This window comes from Aedes aegypti, chromosome 1, assembly GCF_002204515.2.
Source record: "Aedes aegypti strain LVP_AGWG chromosome 1, AaegL5.0 Primary Assembly, whole genome shotgun sequence".
In the NCBI taxonomy this organism is placed as follows: domain Eukaryota; kingdom Metazoa; phylum Arthropoda; class Insecta; order Diptera; family Culicidae; genus Aedes; species Aedes aegypti.
This window is the reverse complement of record NC_035107.1, coordinates 145606928-145620711: the sequence shown is the minus strand read 5'-3', so window position 1 is coordinate 145620711 and position 13784 is coordinate 145606928. Positions and strand designations below refer to the sequence as shown.

At 35.2% G+C, this 13784-nt stretch overlaps 1 protein-coding gene across 1 annotated transcript in view; it reads right to left on the bottom strand.

Annotated features, from left to right (window-relative positions):
- The window catches only part of LOC5565261 (MAP kinase-interacting serine/threonine-protein kinase 1), an 84935-nt gene that overhangs the window by 69019 nt on the left and 2132 nt on the right, over window positions 1-13784 (bottom strand). The gene's annotated exons all lie outside the window — the stretch shown is intronic.

Here is a 13784-nt window from a genome sequence, read left to right as displayed (position 1 = left end):
TTGCCTTGATATCGTTTTGATTAGAATTGCCCAGACTCTTGGAATCCCAGACACCGAGCATAATTCACCCAAAAATGTATTTTTTCAATTGCATTTATGCATAGAGAATGTATAAGACGTCGCAATCAGGAAGATCACAACGGCGTCGACGGGCATAGATACTCAACCGACTGGGGTGAGAGGCGATCACACTTACAAATATACCACCGACACCGCTACGCAGAAAGTCGGATGTAAGTCCAAAAAACCATCGTGAAATAGGCCACTGCCCGGCTTTCGAAGTGTCCAGCATTTTGGTATAAAAGTTAAGATTCGCTAAACTGCAAACTCAAAATAACAGCTCATGTTTGAAAGAAGGAGAAATTTACTAATCTAAAGTAATTAATATGCTTCAAAGCTTGCTAATGGTGCTCTATTTAAACAAGTTATCCTATATGGTTAGATTTTTATCTACACGATACCTCTTAAGCGATATGATCAACCTCACATGGGACTTTACGTTACGCCTCAAATATATACTTCGAAACTTTTTTCAGTGCGAGAATAGCTCGTTTTGAAATATCCCTGTAATCCACTTTTCAAAAAAGCAACGAGTCTATTTTAAAGTGATTCCTTGTACTTCACATTCACTTTTTTGGACTAACAGTCAACATTTTCCCTTTAACTTTACTCGTCTTAGACAACCATTTCAAGCATTAAAATGAACGCTTTGAAATATGAAAGAAAAATAATATATTTTTTTAAATAATGCCAAATGGCCGTTATGCTAAATGGCTATTATGCCAAATGGCTTTATGCCAAATGGGGTAAAGCCCAAATAATGTTCCAATTTTATGTTATACCACAGAGGTTTTCAGCGTTTGTGGCTCGCGGAGTACTTTTTGAAATAAAATTTTATCGCGGAGCACTTATCTTTCATCATCACTCGGTTTTAAATCTGGATTTTTGTTCACGCCTCAATTGACCCTATAATTCCTACGAAAATCATGAAGTAAGATTTATGTTGGTAAATCTTTTATTAAAAATGGTTTTATTTTTAAATTTTAGTTCTTATCTAAAAATATTTGTTGTATTTGATTGAGTTTTTTTTTTTTTCATTTCAATAATAAACTGTAAAAATTATGCACTCAAATAGAACTATATTTGGTTCTTCGCCGAACACAACTAAGCGAGTTTTGGTAGCGAAATATTTCTTTTCAAGCCTTTATTAATGTGTCTGAATGGGTTAATCATAGGTTCAGCACTCTTAGAAATATTAATAATTTTGATTAAATTCGTGAAATCTCGAAGTCTTATTCAAACAGCCTCAAGTTATATAAGTGATCAAACTTAGTTTATCGTTCCTACATGTTTTGCAGACAAAATTCTACAAAATTCTAGTTTTTCAAAGCGAGCTGATTGCATGCAAAGTTTAAGAGATGTAACTACACGGCAGAAAAGGAGATTCATTTTAAAACAGTTTAAGAATACAGGTTGTGATACTTTTTAATTTATTTTCTCAAAACCGTATAAAAGTTACTTACGTCGATTTGAAAAAGCAATTGAGAAATGTTCCTCATTTTGTATCACGGTGTCAAAATTTCAATTATTATTGTAATGGCATGTAGCTCAAATTTTTTCGACGAGGATAAGTATTCCAACAAAACATTACTTATTTCGATGTTTGATGAGACAAATGAGCGTATAAATTAATTCTAATAATCATTGAGCAAATCATACCAATTAGGTTTAGCTAGCGTGCGTTGAAAATCTGTGGGTCACCTTTGCTGACATGGGAAATTACGGGAGCATATCTGAAGATTCCTCAACATAAATCTACAGGAATTCTATCAAAGTTGTGTCCAACAGGAATATTACCAGGAATTCCTTCAAGGATTTTGTCCGACCGGGAATCGAACCCAGACACCTTCAGCATGACTTTGTTTTGTAGCCGCGGACTCTAACCACTCGGCTAAGGAAGGCCTTCTTGGATGTCCTCCAGGATTTTTTCCGGGGATTTACACCATCAAGAACTCCTCTGCCGATTTTCTACTGGAATTCTTCAGGGGGTTTCCAATAGTAATTTCTCTGGGGATTTCGTCCAGGAATTCATTAATAATTTCCTCCGAGGATTATCTTCAAAAATTTGGATGAGATCTCCAGAACAACTCTGATGGAATCCTTAAAGATTCCTGATTCCTATAGGAACTCCTGATGGTATCCCTGGAGAAATTCCTGATGGAATCCTTGGAGGAATTACTAAAGATATTCTGGAAGGAACTCCTGATGGAATCATCGAAGGAACTTCTTATGAAATCCTTAGAAGAACTTCTAAAGGAATCCCTAGAGAAACTCCCAGTATGAATTCGAGGTGGAATCGCTGAAGCAGCTCCTGAATGAATTCCCCAGGTGAAGCCTCTGAAGATTGACTCCCGATGGAATCCCTGGAGAAACTTCCGATGAAATTGCTAGAGAGGATTTCTGATGGAATCCCTGAAGGAATTCCAGGTGGAATCCCTGAAGGTACTCCTGGTGTAAACTCTGGAGGAATTGCAGTTTGAATCCCTGGAAGAATACCTGACGGAATCTCTAGAAAACTCCTGATGAAATCCCCAGAAGAATTATTGAGGAACTTCCGGTGGAATTCCTCGATGAACTTCCGATGGAATCCCTGAAGGAACTCCAGATGGAATATGATAGCATCATTAGAAGTACTCCTGATGCAGTTCCTGGGCGAACTCGTGTTTAAATCCCTGGAAAAAGTCCTGTTCTCTAGATGAACTACTGATGAATTCTTGGAGGAAATTTTGATGGATTTCCTGGTAACTTCGGATGGAAAATTTTGCAGTTCTCCTTATGAAATCCCTGGAAGAACTTTTAAAGGAATACCTAGAGGAACTCTTGATGGAATCCAGTTTTGATTTTTTGAAGGAATGCTTACAGGATTTTCTAGTTAAACGACTGGAAAAAATCTTGATAAAATTTTTGGAGGTACACCTGGTGGAATCATGAAGGAATTACCAATAAAATCCCTGATAAAATTTTGGTAGAATTTCTTAGGAAATTCCTGCAATATTACCTGTAGGAATTTCTGGTGAAATTCCTGACGAGATTCTTGTAGGAATTTCTAGCACAATTCCTGAAGGAATTCCTTGTTGAACTTTTGATAGAATTACAGGTGGAACTGCTGGTGGATTTGCTACGGAAATAGGATAAAGATTGAGGTAAAACGCTAGTGAAATATATAGAAACAACTCAAGATTGCAAGTTTGCTAGGACATGGAACGCCGAAGCTTCAATTTTACATGCTGACGTCGATTTTCGTACAACATCCCTACAGACAGTACGATCAGTTCGTCGAACGTTTGGCTCAGCCTACAGGTGGTTTGAGCTAAATCAAACTACACCCGATTCTGTTTTTGCACGGGGGATGCGTACCGTGCAAAAAAAGTTTTCAGTTCAAAATTTCAAAAACCGTGCAAAAAAAGTAACACCAATTCTCGACGTTTCATGCAAAAATAAGGATTTGGTGAAAAATTTTGTATGGAAACTTTTTTTTGCACGGCCGTGTAAAAAAATCCGTGCAAAAACAGAATCGGGTGTAGTTTGATTGTGAACGACCGATTCGCCAACCGTCAAATCGGTTCTTCTTCTTCTTCTTTCTGGCGTTACGTCCCAACTGGGACAAAGCCTGCTTCTCAGCTTAGTGTTCTTATGAGCACTTCCACAGTTATTAACTGAGAGCTTACTATGCCAATGACCATTTTTGCATGTGTATATCGTGTGGCAGGTACGAAGATACTCTATGCCCTGGGAAGTCGAGAAAATTTCCAACCCGAAAAGATCCTCGACCGGTGGGATTCGAACCCACGACCCTCAAATCGGTTCTCTGAACTGTCAATTGGTTCATCCAGCAGCATCACACACGGTCAAACCTGGGGGCGGAATCAACGTTGGTCAAACAGTCTGAGAAGTCTGTGGGCTGCATAATACTAGTACCTCCAATAATTTCCTCAGGGAATACTTTGAACACTTAGTCGACTGTAATTCTTACAGGAATTCCTGAATAAATCAACATTTAATTCAAGGTTTCCAATCCGAAAATGCTACAAATGTTACAGCAATTTCAACATTTTCTTGGTAATTTAAGGTGATTATAGAACGAAGCCACACCTCAAATTTTCATGAGCACAAGACTTGAGAACTAAACAGCGCTCCGCGTTGAAAATTTATCCCATTGGTCACCACCAGCAAGCAAGCAATTTGATTGGTTTTCAACGCGAACTGTTGTCAGATTCTCCAGTCTTGTGCACTTGAAAATTCAAAGTTTGGCTTTGTTTTATAATCACCTTAACAGGGTGTCTACTCGTCTACATAAATAAATGAAATTCCCTGATATTTCCAGGTTCTACAAAATAATTCCACACACTTAGATTTTTTCACGAGCTCGCCTGTGCAAATCTCGGTTTCCCGATTTTAAACGAGACTCGGCTAACAATTTGTCCGGTTGCTTAGCAACGAAGCACGATTTACTGATACTCGGTTTTTATTTGCAGAGATCCCAGGAAATTTGTTTGCCGACTTCTCGGCTGTGCGGATCTCGGTTAAAATTAGCCGAGATTCGGCATTCTAATTTAAGTGTGCAGATTCAAGAAATTAAATACTCTAATTTCAAAGAACTGCTGTTGTAATTCTTCGATGAAATTCTGGAGAAATTTTTAGAAAAAACATCGAGAAGAACTCTGTGATGAAACAAAGGATCGAGTTTGGAAAATTCTTTGAAAAGTTCTCAATAGATTTCAACGAATACCCCTTGAGAATATTTTGGAGAAATTCTTTGGAGTTACCGTGGATGAAATTACGTAGACATTTTTGTCGGGTTTCTTGAAAAAATAAAACTCTTAACAATTTCTTTCACAAACTCTGGAATTAACCTTCGCGGATTTCTTGGAAGAAAATCTGTAAAAATCATTGGAAAATCAACTGGAAATCTTGATTGATGGAATAATGGAAAAATATCTAGATGATGCCCTAAGATAGTGTTTGTGAAAATTTTAATAACAATCCCTGAGCAAATTACTGGAGATAGTAACGCTGAAGTGCTCAACAATTTCCTGGAGCAAATTCTGGATAAATTACTCAAGATATTCTTTGAAAAATCGCTGGAAGAATTTCTAAGAGAATTGGTAGAGGAATCTTTACAAGAATTTCTGGAGAGATCTCTGTAGGAATCTCTGGAAGTATTCCAAATGAAATTTCTGGTGAAACCACTAGAATAATTCCCGAAGCTTTTCCTCGAGAAGTCTAAATTTTCAAAGAATTAGTTGAGTCTCGCAACAATCTCTGAAGGTTTCTCTGGAGCGTACATAAATTTGCATCAGAATTCACTGCAAGCAAGATATGGAAAAACAGACTTTAGAAACTGCTCCGGTTAAAAAAAAATAAAGACTTCAGAGATCTGTCATCAAAAATAGAGGCTTGTATAAAAATAGAGACCAAGTCTTTTAAAAGGGACCTGCTATCAACCCTAAAATTGATAAATTGATTGTTTCGACGTTTTAAATTGAAAGTTGTTTATATTCCAAATAACTTTCCCAATATCAGTTTTCGTGTTTTTCAAATTTCGAATAATTTTAAAAATCGCGCATGAAGGTACTACTTGATTATTATTATTCCTAAAATTAAATCTTGTCTTGGAAAGTCGATAAAATTTCATACCAGAAAAGATCCTCACTGAACAGCTCAAAGAGCATATTCTACCATGCCTTGAAGAAACTTCCGTTTGTAATCGAAATTCCCTGAGAATTCCAGGTTTTTTCCATGTGTAACAAAATTCCCTGATAATTCCAGGTTTTTTCAGATAGTAGATACCCTGTTTAAACAAAAAATCCATGGGCTTCGTGTCCGAGCGGTTAGTGCTATCATCTGGCGTTTAAGCGCATCGTGTGCTGGGGTGTGGGATCGATTCTTGCTTCAACAATTAACATGTTTTGTCAGAAATGAGGACTCTCTGAATCTTGGAGTAATTCCTGAAAATATTCTTAGAGAAGTTTCTTTGTGACACTTTTGGAGGAAATCTTAATATATCAGGGGAAGCACCTCCACGAATATAGTGGTGGAATCTCATGAATATTTTTTGGGCTTATTCCTAGACAAAAATCACCGATCAATTAAATATAATTAGAAAACCTCAGGTTGAGTTCTAGAAGGCAAGGGATCTTGAACGAAATTCATAAAAATATTCCTAAGTAAGTTTGTAAAAGAATAAATGAATAAACTCCTGTAGAAATCTTCGAAGTAATGTCTAAGGGAAAAATGTAATGTACGTAGAAATTTATACAAAAAATGAAAAATCGATATTGTTTACATTTTGCAGGCAAGCCCTTTTCTTCAAAAATACACGTTTACACCACTAGATTTTAATTGACATTTTGAATGAATTATGTTTTTCCGTGTACCTTCCGAACGGTCCAATAGGAACAACTCCAGTGTCAAAAAAAACAAACCTCTCACAACCTCATTGATATTCGTCTGAAGTTCGTAGACACAAAGTGTTAATTTGAACAAATTGATATGTAAAATTATGAAAAATGATTCCGCGTCGTTCTGACAGGCTTCGATTTCAAGACTCCTCGATATGCCAGATTTTTATTCGGGAAATCGTGTGTTCGAAGCCCACCAGAGCGAAGTAGAATTATTTTTCACAATTTTACATCTCAATTTATCCAAATTATTTTGTACGAACTTCAGCTTTTGCAAAACAATCGCCAGCTGACTAAACCGCAAAAAGTATAACCCCGGTTGCTATGTACCTATCCTCTGATGCAACACAGCAAAAAAAAATGCTGTGACTTCCATTCGGTGACACCGGATATCAAACTTATCAGCATCAGCACAAATTGAGGCGATATTGCAGTCATTATTACTATATATGTGTCAATACCGGGTAATGGTAACAAAATTATAACCATTATCCGTTACTTCTTGACGTAACATCTCCACTGGGACGGATTCTACTTCCTGGCTTAGCGTTTTTCGAACACTTTCACACATTTAATTATCAGGACAATTCATTTGTCCATCTTACTTTTTTGCATTTGAGCAATCTTAAAAGGTCATACATAGTTCAATTTCATTATTTCCATTATTTTTAGAATGCAAAACTAATTGAATGATCTCATAATTTATTTGGTTAATTCACTTTTACTGTTAAGTCATCAATGATTCATACGAAACATTATTGCATCAGCTATTTATCAGATGATGAAATTTTGAAACACTTATCACGGCATGAAATTCCTGTTCATTCCGGAAAATTTCCTCGGCAGCGGTGTGTTACACCAGTGCAATGATGTGTATGTATTTGTATACCTATCCCGATGAATCCCGACGAAGGAAACGTCTACGTGTTCTCCTGCGGGTAAGCAGGAGTAAAGGAAGCTAAATGATAATAAAACAGGCGGTTCCCTGTTAAGGACATTTATGATACTCCTTCCCATTTTAGTGTTGACTGAGTTCGTCTTAATTAATTTGTTGTTGTTGTTAACACATATTGGAAAGAAAACATCATTGTTTTGCAAATTTTAAGTTAATGTCGGATTTATAAATTATAGCTTCAATATGGCTCTACCCGAGCAGAGGCAAAGTACTGACTATCAAAACGTGATATTGATTTAATTAATATCAAAATTACATTCCTAAAATTTCTGAACCATAGCCAAATTTAATGTTTGAAGATCTAGCTAATAGCTCGCAGTTATTGGTCAGATTTACAAAAGCTTATTTTGTTTGATATGCTAATGGTATTCCAGGAGTAAAATTTAGATATTGTTTTCAGATCTTTTATTTCTTATATCTATCAAGTGAATATCACTTTTAGATATTCATATTCATATTTGCCTTTAATAAGCTTTTTTCGCATGCTTGGATAGTGTTGGGACCGTTTCCCACTTTAAATCAACTTTAATTTTGGTTATACAACTAGCATTTATATTCATTGTATTTATGCATAATTTACAGCTTGAGCAGCATGGTTACTTGGGTGATAAGTTAAAAGTTGGTTTTGTGGGAATCACGACAGGTATTACTGTATTTATTTTCCCATGACTTTTTCCAAGATTTTCATCAGAATCTAATCCAGGAACTTGCTCATAGATACTTTCAAATATTACTCCGAAGATTTCATCTGGATTTTATTTAGCGATTTTTTTACAGATTTTCTAAAAAAAAATATCTCTTGAGAATATCGTGCGAGATATCTTCAAAAATTAAACATGGGATTTTAATAAGAATAACCCTACAAATGACTCCAGAGATTTCATCAGGAATTTCTCCAAAGAATCTTTCACAGAAGTACAGAGGCTGTGTATAATGATCGTTTTTGCCTGAAGGAACTGATTTGCTGTCACTATCTCGCCAAATTTCCTAACAAATCATCTTCTAGTTTTTTTTTCTAGGATTTCAGCCAGGAATATCAGAAATTCACTTTATGATTCCTTCAAAAATTCTTAGTAAAATCTATCAAGAAAATGGTCCCGAGCGTACTTCCAGAATTTTTTTCAAGGAAATATCGAAAAGTGTTTTAATACATCATCGGAGAAATTTCTGAAAAACTTCGGGAGGCATTTTTCAAGAAAATCCCAAAGTAACCTGTGATGAAACATGTGTAAGTTCTAAAGTAAGTTAAGGATTCCCCGGACCAAATTCAGGAAAAAAAAATCCTTTAAGCATCCCTTGGAATATCGCTAGAATAGTTTCTAAGAGAACTGGTGAAGAAATCCCTACAGTAGTACATGAAAGTATTCCAGGACAAAGCTCTGTAGAAACAAAGGATCTAGAAAAATTCCTAAAGCTTTTCCTCGAGGAAACTGAAAAAAAATTTGAAGAACCAGTTAAAAAATCGCGTAATACTTTCTGAAGGTTTCTTTGATCCTCTACAGATGTGGTAGCAAACAAGCGTCTTGAAAATAGGAACTTTAAAAATCTTTTATCTAGAACAATAAAACAACAAGAGACCAAAAATGGATTGAATAAGTACCTAGAAAACAAAAAAAAAATAGTTTGCAGGAACTTGGAGATAAGATGTTTATTGCTCAGAGTGTCTAACACGACATTTTTCTAAAAATGTTTTAGGATGTTTTGTTTTTTTTTTAATTTACAAGAACAAGAACTACTGCTCGTATTTCAGGTATGTATATTTTCATAGTTTTCTCCAAGAAAAATATTCAGATATTTGTCCGAAGTTTCTTTCAGATATACCTCCAAAAATGTCATCAGTAGTCCATTTAGAGATTTGTACGGACTTCCTAATGAATCCATGCAAAAGTTTCGTTTTAGATACCTCCAGGAATAAGAATAGCCAAAGACGTTATCTCAGAGATCTCCTCCAAACATTATTTCAGAAATTTTTCAGGACATTTCTAGGTCCTCCAGGAATTTATTCAATGATTTTACAATCGTTTTCTCTGGGATGACTTCACCGATTCTTGTTTGAAACATCTTCTAAAGTTCAATCAGTATTTTCTGCAGGGATTTGATAGGATACCCTACAAATTTGTCGTTTAGGAATTATTCAATATTTCAATCAGAAACATCTCTTAGACTATCTTCAGATGTTATTTCGGAGATTCCTCCTGAGATTATCGCAGGAATTCTTTCCATTTTTTTTTTTTGTCAGGGATGGATGAAAGGAGGATTTTTTTTTTCAAAAATTATTAGTTTTTAAATCTGGAAGGTATTTTAGTAGAAAATCCTTAAGGGAACGCAAATATCTGAAGAACTTGATTAATTTCTAATTCAACTCCCACAAGGTTCTCTGAAAAATATATCTGAACCCTTGAGTCAATCTTGGAGTAAATCTCAATCAAAATTCTCTGATTAATATCCTACTGGAATTCCTCGCAAATTATCGGCCGAAATACCTGAAGGAATGATCCGAAGAATCACTGGAATTATTACTGTTATATAAGCTGATGTGAAACCTTAAACGAACTTTTGGCGAATCCATGAAAATTTTTCTTTAAAAATTACTCGTTAAATTGTTTGGAAGAATTGAAGAAGTAATACTTCTATGGAATGCTAGAGAAATTCTCAAAGAAATTTCTTGAAGAACCGCAAGAGAAATCTCTGGTCGAAAATATTGCATGGAAGAGTACGGACGCGCCTGGAAGAATAACTCAGTACTGGTAGAGGCTGAGTGTCTTGAAAATAGGAACATTAGAGACCACTTGCCTGAAAAAGGGACCTAATAAAAACAAAATGGAACCCGAACTGGAATCCAGAGTTAGGTTTCATAGAGACCATTTTTCTAAGAATATTTTCATGACTTTTATGAATGACTTTCTCTAGGAATACCATAAAAGACTATTTAAGGTATTTTAGAAAGTTCGTTACGACTCCATTGGGTGATTTTTCTACGAAACTAAGGGATTTTGTAAAGGATTTCGTGTTATATACCTTCAAGAATTTTTTCTATCGATAACCTTAGAAATTTCATCAGGAATTCTTCCGAAGATTTTTTCAGATTTTTTTCGAGAAGATCCGAAGTTCTCCACAAATTCTTCCATCGATCCAAGGACCTCTTTCAAAATTTCCGTGTTGAACATCATCAAGATTTAAGCCAGTTATTTTCCCAGTGATTCGTTCAGGAATTTCTCAGAAGTTCCTACAAAATTGTTGTTGAATTTGAACCAGGAATTTCTCCAGGGATACTTCCAGAAAATACACTAAAGATATCTTCAGCAAAATATCAAGGTAATATTTTTAAGAAATTATTGGAGTAATTGCTTAAAAATCTGTGAGCTCTTTCTAAAAAAGTATATCTTAGATTTTTAGCGCACAGACTTTCTCCAATTATTTCTTGGAATTAAAAGTAACCTCTGATAAAACATGTGCTTTAGAGGTCTCTGAAAGTATTATTGGACTTTTGTCTTGAAACCTTGATAAATTGCTAGGATAATTAAAAAATATCAAGCAAATCTCTAGAAAGTTTCCTGTAGAATGTTGTAGAGATCTTACAAAAGAAATAACTCGAGATTTTTTTGGAATAAGGAACTTCGTGAGGACTTCATGGGGAAATTCCTGGAATAATCCATAAAAGATGAATAATCCATGGAGGAATATTCGGACTATTCCTGGGAGTACCGTATATTCTTTAAAATAAATGTATATGAAAATGTCTAGAAAAATAACAAGAATTATACTGCCGTGAATCGCAAGTCAGTCCCATCTGTAAAAAGTAGGCATTGAGAAAATGGGGCGTGAAGTTTCCAAACTCGTTTTTCATACAAATATTCAAAAAATTCCAAAGGATTGTAACATGTTGCAATCTCAACGAAACTTCCACAATTTGCTTTTCACTAAGATATTTTTCTGAGAAAAATATAGAGATGATCTAAACACGGTTCATTTTTGTGTCCCACGGTGTGGAAATCTGTAGTGAGACTGATATGCGATTACATTTCATTATGGGACAATTTGACTTGCTGTTTTTTCCTACTTTTTCCGAATAAATCTCATTATCTCATTAGGGCAGCTGAAAGAGCATTGAAAGATATGTTGAAAACTGAATTTAACTCAATTTTGACGAAAATGCAGATGGGACTGACTTGCGATTCACGGCAGTATAAGAGTTGGAATTCTTGAAACTGTGGCATAATGGAGTAATAATCTATGGAGGATTTTCTGTGCAGCTTCTAGGATTTTGCATCAGGAATCCATTGCAAGCATAAAAAAATTATCAAAATAGTTACAAAATCTCTAAAAAAAAAAAAGACACCTACTACAAGCCCTGATAACTGAACTATCGGCGTAGGAATTCTACGAAAAATCAATCTAAAAATCGAACAACCGATTTTTAAAAAAAAATCTGTGGATTTTTTTAGAAGAACTCCTGTAGGAATCTTTGGAAGAACTCCCTTGATTTTATTTGAGAGATATCCTAAGGAAAATCTCTGGTGGAACTAAATGAGAAATCTATGAATGAATAAATAAAGTAATCCAGGAAAAAAATCCTAAAAAACTTCCTCCCGGGAGGAATTTCTCGACCAATTCCTAAGAGATTTCGTGGAAAAAATATTGGAGAAATTCCTGTCAAAAAAAGTAGAAGAAATTGATGAGCGTAGGAACTTCTGCAGCAATTCTTGTAGGATTTTAAGGAAAATTTCTAAACAAATTGCCCCTAAAACCTTGGAATAAACCTACAGTGAAACCTCCATGAGTCGATATTGAAGGGACCATCGACTCATGGAAATATCTAGTCATAGAACAGCAATCCTTTGGAAACCTGTTTCAAGGGACCATCATAGTAACCATGAAATTTTGTTTCTAGTATGGTTCCATGAGTCGATATCGAGTCATGGAACATCGACTCATGGAGGTATCACTGTATGTGGGTTCCTGTGAAGGAATTCTTTTGACAATTTTTGTATGATCTCCTGGGGCACCCACTGGAGAAAGCACTACTAGAATTATTTAAAAAATCCCCGGAGGAAATCTTAGGAGAATTTTTAGAACAATCCCTGTTTAAATTACTGAATACAAACAAAGAGAATTTTTTGATATAACACCTGCAAGAATTTATCTATAGAGGAGTTTTTGGGAGATTCCTTGGACACGAATGTATTTTTGATGGATTTTCTCGAAGAGTTCCGAAGAATTCTTTTCGAGGATCCTACGGAATAATTTCTAAAGAACCTAAGACCTAAGGATACGCAGCGAAATCACCACGGGAATCTTTTGACCACCTAATATTTACACCACGATTCACTGCAAAGATTTGCACACGATGTTTGAAGAAATTCCATCTAGATTAATCTCTTCGAGATTTTACGCAATGAATTCTCTTATAATATTCTGTAAAACACCTAAAACAAATTCCAATTATTCTTGCCAACAGATATTTCTTCCAAATCATTTTTTACAGTTTCTACAAATAATTTCTCCTATGTTTTCTTGCAAAATTTTCATAAAATAAAAACTGTATGTACAGTATCCCCGAACCAAGTATTCCCGTTTCATTCAAAACTTCCGGCGCAGTAAAGAAGAAACATTTTTTCTGATTGATGGACAAAAGTGAATGGATTTGAAATATGAATAATCAATATGGCGCTGATAATGCAATCAACATTTTTTTACGGTAATCCGGAAACCTTCGGAGACTGTTACGCGACTTTTCCACCAGTTCTTAATGACAGATCCCGATAAATGCTTCAGAAATTCTAGTTATTTCTCCAGATTTCTTCTGGGACACTCTCAGAAACTTTTCCAGGAATGCATTTTTTCAAGGGTTGTTTAGAGTAATCACTTCAGAATTTGTCCAGAAAATCTTGGAGCACTAAAACACTACTACTACTACCTACAGTACCTTTCTCAGAGATTACTCTGAAAGAAATCCGAGCGATTGTCCCAGGATTTCCTCATGTTTTCCACCGATTTCTCCAGTTTTTTTATGTTTCCCACAGATTCTACAGATTTTTTGTCCACAAAATTTATTCCAGAGATTTTGAAAAAAAAAATGTTTCGATATTGGGCGAAACTAGTGGTTAGGTAGCGAAAGTTGAAAATCTTACTTTCTACTAAGTGAAAAATCGCGTTGGTTTAGAGCAAAATGTGTAGAATTTCGTCTGCGAAACACGTAGAACCGATAAAGTAAGTTTGAATACATTTTTGACTTGAGTCTGTTTGAATAAGTTTTCGAGATTTGTCCAAGAAACCCTAACGCCGATTTTTTTTCATTTATTCCGGGAATTTTCATAAGAATACCTTTGATCAACGATTACTCTCATGAATTGCTCCGAAAATTCCTT